At 30.4% G+C, this 7610-nt stretch overlaps 2 protein-coding genes across 2 annotated transcripts in view; both read right to left on the bottom strand.

The window, feature by feature from the left end:
* Nucleotides 1–7610, bottom strand: part of LOC107456595 (complex I assembly factor ACAD9, mitochondrial) — a 68764-nt gene that overhangs the window by 8047 nt on the left and 53107 nt on the right. The window lies entirely within an intron of this gene.
* Nucleotides 1–7610, bottom strand: part of LOC122272401 (uncharacterized) — a 59407-nt gene that overhangs the window by 51441 nt on the left and 356 nt on the right. The window lies entirely within an intron of this gene.

The raw sequence follows: 7610 nt of genomic DNA, 5'->3' as shown, positions 1-7610 counted from the left end.
CATAGGCGCTTCTTTCCATAGATACGCCTTTGGTCGGTATGCTGGATCGTTGTACGAAAGTTGGGAAACGTCATTTCGTTCAATGTCAAGGATTGTTCCAGAATATTCCATGTGTCGTAGATGTGAAGTCGGCGTTGCTGTCGGTTGAAGAAACTTCGAGCACTTCCTTCAACCCATTTATTATTAAAACGGAGATTCACTTACGATCTTTTTCTTTATGATGTTTCTGTATACATCACCGTGTCAAAAATGCAATTAGACATAATTTCGAATCGTCAAGATGACCTTTACTTCTTTTCTGAACGTGTTCTGAAACATGACATCTTGTAGATATAAAAGTCAAAGTGTTACCCCTGAAAAAGTGCTGACGACAATGTAATCTTACTTCTTTTCTGAACGTGTTCTGAAACGTGACATCTTGTAGATATAAAAGTCAAAGTGTTCCCCCTGAAAAAGTGCTGACGACAATATAATCTTACTTCTTTCTTGAACGTGTTCTGAAACGTGACATCTTGTAGAGATAAAAGTCTAAATGTTTCTCCTGAAAAAGTGCTGACGACAATAAAATCTTACTTCTTTTCTGAACGTGTTCTGAAACGTGACATCTTGTAGATATAAAAGTCTAAATGTTGCCCCTGAAAAAGTGCTGACGACAATATAATCTTGCTTCTTTTCTGAACGTGTTCTGAAACGTGACATCTTGTAGATATAAAAGTCTAAATGTTGCCCCTGAAAAAGGTTGACGACAAAACAATCGAATTCACAATATTGTTGTCAGATATAAATACTTCAAAATACGTACTTTTTCAAAATTTTAGTTACCTTTTCAATAAATTTTAAAGACAAAGCTTATTTAAAATATATAAGGTATGAAGAAGTTAATCGCAAAATAATCATCCGTCACATCCTTACTATTTTTATTTTCTGTGTTTTAGCCATAGAGCTGTAATCGAGATGGAACGAGCGCACTGTTGTAGTTCCGCATCTCACTTCGTCCCAAACATCAAAGTCCCCTCTGTCACGTGCTCCCTATCTTTTGGCGATTTTGAAGGGCTTCGTATAAGGGCGTCAAGATAAGTTCTCTTTTCCGGTAGGTTCGTGTTTTGTTCTTTTAAAGGCAATGAGGGAGCATAAAAAGCTTAAGGAGAGTTAAGATTAGCGAAACAGTAAAATATGGGCTCAATTTTCCGTAAGACATTGCTAGATTTAAAAAAAAAAACTTTAAATAATAAGAAAATTTTAATTTTTGTATGGTTTTAAAAACAATAAAAACATTTCTTGTGATAACCATTAATGGATATTTTAATGTGTACTAATGAGTATTTTTGATGGGTACCTTAAGTTTCAAAACTAGTTTAAAATTTTAAAATGTTTTACATAATTAAAGAATTTTTTTCTTCATATTTATAATTCAAGTTAAGAATGCAAGCTTTTTCCTATTAGTAAACTGAAAGATTTTAAAATTACTGAAAAACTACTTTATAATTAATTAACAATACGTTACCTTCGCTGAAACTTAATTTAATAAAAATTTCCTCTGGTATTGTTTTATATATTTAAAAAAGAAACTAAAATTATTTCATTTTTTTTATTCCTTAAAGTTTGCTCATTTTTACTAATTATTCTTGTGATACATAGTTACATATTTCTAAAGAATACATGCCATTTTAGAATTAACCTTAAGGAGTTTTTTAGACATAAGATAGCACCTTTACCTTTTAAATTAACATAGAAAATAATGGTGTAACATCTTGTAAAATTCTGAATACCTTTCCATGTCTTAGGAACTTTTCATAACATTTACAAGAAAGGATTTAAGACTTGTCGTCAAGATGCGAAAAATGAAATAAAAATTAAAAAAAAAAAAAAAAAAAGGAANAAAAAAAAAAAAAAAAAAAAAAAAAAAAAAAAAAAAAAAAACTATAGCATCACATTAAAAAAATCCACTTTCTCCTTCTAAACTTTCCAATTGTATTTCAACTTTACAAATGCTATGATAAGATTAAAAAGCTTTAATACTTCTGATAGTATTCTTGATTCGTTTTTTAAGTATTGTTGCAATTAAAAGAAATCTAACTGTTTCAATTGAAAAATACCTGATGATTTTATTAAAGAACTAATAATCATGTCAACCTCGTATTACGTGTTAAGTCTCTCATTTTGGGGGAGATGCCTTTCCTCCTCCTTTTTTTCTAAATGATAAAAACTAGCTATTTCAGTGATTCATGCTTTGAAAGAACAATAAACTCATGTTCATTAATAAAATTACCCTATTCTATTCTAGCCCGTTTTAAAATTGGTCTGTTTATTCTGGTTGTACTTCCTTTTCTTCTTTTCAGCATTTTTGCCTAAAATTAATTATGTTTGAGGCATTTCATGTAAAAAAAAGTTTGGAAAGTTGGTTAGTTATGTTTTTATTGTTGTGCTCAGGAAGCAAAATTTATATATATATATATATNTATCTTATATATATATATATATATATTTATAAGATGCAAAAAAAATGACAAAACTGAAGAAATCGTGTAAAATTTATTATTTATTTTAAAATTAAATCGAGTATCAGTCATGATTTCATTTTTTTACCTTCCCTATGTTATGATTTATTTCTCAATAAGAATCTTACTTGTCACAAAAACCGTGTTGCGTTAACCAAATATTATTTAAGAAATTTATGTGATTCAATAAAAAAGCAAATAAAAAACCTAACATAAGAACTTTTTCCATAATATACAACTTGGCATTTAGTTATGTTAATTATATTATACAACTTGGCATTTTCGAAAGTTTTTTTCTTCCTTCACACATGATAAATATTTCTTTCTTCAAATGAAATATTGACTAAGTAACACACGGCTATTCAGTTGCTTCAAATGAATGATTTAAATAAAAAGCAAATATTTCTGTTGTCCAAATGAAAAAAGCGAAGGTTACTTTTTTGTGATGTTGCTGTATTATTTTATTATATTTTGAAACATGACAATTTTTGAATAGAAGATATTCAAATAACCGTGCAAATGGGCTTAATTTTGATATCGATATAGAGGATGACGTCTTTATGATTTTAAATTAGACTTGATATTGGGGAAATTCTCTCTGCTCATGAATCATCTACCGGAAAATTCTGCCAGCGAAAGAACACGCCTGCTCAGATGCAAGGATGTAAAAAATGTCTTTATAAATCAAAAAGTGGCAGGACATATTACCAGAGATGCAAACTTGCACCGGACAGCAAATATATATTTTAAAGTGGTAGTTTATCAATTGTGATTCTTGGCTTAAAAAATTCGATTTAGTATATTTTTATCCATCACTATTTCGAAATAATTCGTAGGCTGATATAATTTATCTGAATTTTGAGGCAATCTCTCCGAGACTGTGTAAGTTCAGAATTAAGGGAAAGTTCCTTAATTTCAGTATTATCTGTTCGTATGCACCAACTGAAGATAAAACAGAGGAAGAAAAGGAAATTTTCCATGAAAATTTAAACAAAATTTACTACAGTTGTCCAAAATATGAAGTAAAAATTATTTTGGGAGATCTAAATGCTAAAGTAGGTAGAGAAAGGGAATTTATATTTGTAACTGGTGGATTTAGCTTACATGATTCAACCAATGATAATGGACGCAAATTAATTGATTTTGCTGCTTCACATAATATGATTATAGGAAGTACATCCTTTCTGCATAAAAATATTCATAAAGCTACCTGGCGTGCCCCTTGTGGCACTTATGCTAATCAAATTGATCACGTACTAATTGACGCAAGACATTACTCAGACTTGATGGACGTGAGAACTTATCGTGGGGCTAATGTGGATTCAGATCACTTCTTGGTTATTGCCAAAGTTAGATCAAGATTATCAAATGCAAAAAAGTTTGAGGGAGAGACTTTGAGAGAATATGACTGTGATAAACTTAAAAATGAAAGGATGAGACTTGAATATTGCGAAAAAATAAAGGAACAGTTGAATTTAAGGAATTGTGACGGTACTGTGGAAAATAAATGGAAATGTATAAAAAAAAACAGTATCTGTAACTCTGCCAATACCGTGATTGGTAAAGTAACTAAGAAACAGGTTAAGGATTGGTATGATATTGATTGTGCCATTGCTAATGATAAAAAGAATGTTGCATATAAACATATGGTACAAGCACATACAAGAAATAGTGCAGAGGAGTACCATAGACGTAGAAAAGAGGTTAAGAAACTCTTTAGGCAAAAGAAAAGGGTCTTTGATGAACAATTGTTTAAAGATGTTGAACATCTGAAATCCATTAATGAATGCTGAGCATTCTATCGGAAAATTAACCGCAGTCGATTGGATTATGCAAATGAACCTCTAGTCTATGCAAAAACAAATTTGGTGAAATTATTACTGATAAACAGGACATTTGAAACGATGGCATGAACATTTTAAAGAACTTCTTAATAAAAATTATGAGAATGTTGAAATAATTGCATCTGAATTCATAAATGACATAGAAGTTGAGGTTCCAACTATTGAGGAGATCAGGGCTGCAATTAAAAAATTAAAGAATAAGAAGGCTTCGGGACATGATCTTATTTCAGCAGAACTATTAAAAAATTACGAACATACATTATTGATAAATTTGTTTGAACTTATTACTGACATCTGGCACTCTGAGATTATGCCAACGGATTGGAATCGCAGCATTTTGTGCCCAATTCACAAGAAAGGAGATCCTATGACCTGTGCCAACTATCGTGACATTAGTCTTCTTTGTATAACTTATAAAATTCTATCTGGAATTTTATATCTTAGGGTATTACCATTTATTGATTCACAAATAGGAAAATATCAATGTGAATTCCGTACTGGAAAATCAACTAAAGATCAGATATTTTGTCTCCGTCATATTTTAGAGAAATCAATGGAATTTAACATTGAAACACATCATCTTTTTATTGATTTCAAGGCTGCTTTTGATAGTATCAATAGAAACTATCTTTTTGAAACAATGAATACTTTCAAAATACCTTCAAAACTCATTAAATTGACGAGACTTACATTGAAAGATACAAAGTGTAAGATTAAGTTTCTGGGATCTCTGTCAAAAAATCTTGACACATTCACAGGTGTTCGACAGGGAGATTCTCTTTCCCGTCTTCTTTTTAATATTGCACTTGAGAGAGTTATTCGTGATTCAAACATCAATACCAGTGGTCACATTTTTACTAGATCAGTACAACTACTTACATATGCTGATGATGTCGATATAATTGCTCGTTCCTGAAAGAGGCATTTCTTGCCCTTGAGGTGACTGCAAGGCAAATGGGCTTAGTCATAAATGTAGAGAAAACAAAATATATGTTTTTCTCAAGAAACCCCCAGACCCAAGTCCCAGACCCCTATCTTGAAATAAATTCTTATAGATTTTAAACAGTAAGGAGTTTTACCTACTTAGGATCAATTATTTCATTGACAACAGAATTACTCCTGAAATAAAAAACCGACTCTATCCGGCAAATAGGGCTGTCTATGTGCTGAGAAGATTTATTAAATCTAGGTTTCTTTCTAGAGAAACAAAGTTCTTAATCTACAAAACTCTTGTCCTACCAGTCTTGACATGCGCTTCTGAGGCTTGGACAGTGACAAAACAGAAGGAAAATTGTATTACAACATTTGAGAGAAAGATTTTGCGGAGTATACTTGGTGGTGTAAATGAAAACAATAACTGGAGAAGGAGATTCAACTTTGAACTGTACAAGATTTATAAGCAACCTGATATTATTAAATACATGAAAATAAACAGAATGAATTGGATGGCCCACGTGATTCGAATGAGTGATGACAATACAATAAAAAAGATACTGCTTTTTAGACCCACTGGAACAAGAAAGCGGGGAAGGCCGCGATTGAGATGGGCTGACTCAGTGGAGTCTGATTTTCTCGCAATTAATGAAAAGAATTGGTGATCAAAGGTGAATCAGAAGTCGTCAAGGAGAAATCTTCAGAGGAAGGCATTGGCTCACATTGGGCTGTCTGCCCAGCTATGATGATGATGATGATATAATTCACCACTTTATGTACTTATATCATGCTATACTTTTTAAAAAGCAAGCAAAAATAGTCAAATATTAGCGAAATTTACTTTGTAGTTATTTACCGTTTTTTTTTTAAAATTATTTTGTTTATTAAAATTATTAAAGTAGTTAGTATTATTAAAATTATTATATTATAAATGCGTACATTAAATGTACAGTCTGCAAAAAAAAAAAAAGAAAAAAGATATCACCCTGAATAACTTTCATTCTAATGATCGGATTTTCACGAACTAAGTGTCAATCTTAATGGTTCCTGGGAGTGACCTCAAATATGCTAATTAATTAGTGCTAACTAGCAATTAAGTTACGAAATCAGACACAAAAACGTACTTTCTCTGAATAAACATACATTCTTTTACATATTTGGATTCTTAATCTTCAAAATATAGGGGGTAGCCGAAATCTAAGAAATGTGGTCCCCATAGTTTGGTCAGGAGAACTATTCAAAGTTTGGACCCCTTATTGTTAATTTCACTTTATGCGTTTTTAGTCATATTTTTAAAACTAATTAAGCAATTCAAAAAAAAAAAATTGCCCCCACTCTTAAAACTCATTTACCCAAAGATAATTCCATGCAAAAAATAATTTTTAATAATTATTTATTATTTTTTATTATTTAATTATATTGAGGATGAAAAATTTTGGAATTATAAGGTATGATTTTTTTTATGCCATACTAATCTACATATTTTTCAATTGAAAAATCTAAAGTTTCAACTGTTTTTATTTAGTAGAAGCTGAAAAAAATTAAAATTAATTATTTTTAAAAAAATAATTTGGTGACAATGAAGAAATATTTAAATGGGGCGTTTAATATTAAAATGTGATTAACTTACACGAGGAACCTGTCTTCGCTCGTGTAGCGTAAAATTTCATTCATATTTTTTTCGCTAATAACCGATTGCTAATCTTTTTATTTTTATTTTTGTCAAAATAAAATACGACGTTTCTCTTTTCGTCTTCTAAAAACTTATTTGTAACTTACTAAATAATTTTGAGTAAAGCATTTTATTGAATAAAAAACATTTTATTCAACGAATGTCGAGTTTTATAGAAGCATGCTTCTGATAGAATATGATCATACACCAGATTGTGCTTATTTAATGTGATTATATTTTATTTTCTCAATATTTGGCGTTGAATTACCATTTGGCAAGATTGTATTGCGCCAGCCATCTTTCATCATAATGTAACCTTTCGAACTACTCACTCTTGTTCTTGTTGATTGAATTGTTGAGAGCGTATGATCGCTCTCTAATGCAAGTTCATGTGTGAACTAATTAATTACATTTGTTAAATAAATATTTGTTAATTATTATACAGTCCACATTACCTTCAATTTTAACTATTGAGCTATCACGGGACCGTACAGTTGATGAAAGATGGCTGGCGCAATACAATCTCGCCAAACGGTAATTCAACACCAAACAAATAGTATAAATAAATATTTAAGTATTCTCTACTACTGTAGTACTCCCTACTTATGTTTGTAATTCTATTCCACAAATAAAAATTTTGAACTCTGCTTTGTTCAAAGATAT

The sequence above is a fragment of the Parasteatoda tepidariorum genome, chromosome 4 (genome assembly GCF_043381705.1).
Source record: "Parasteatoda tepidariorum isolate YZ-2023 chromosome 4, CAS_Ptep_4.0, whole genome shotgun sequence".
In the NCBI taxonomy this organism is placed as follows: Eukaryota; Metazoa; Arthropoda; class Arachnida; order Araneae; family Theridiidae; genus Parasteatoda; species Parasteatoda tepidariorum.
Note: the sequence above shows the minus strand (reverse complement) of the source record. Positions and strands in the feature narration are given on the sequence as shown.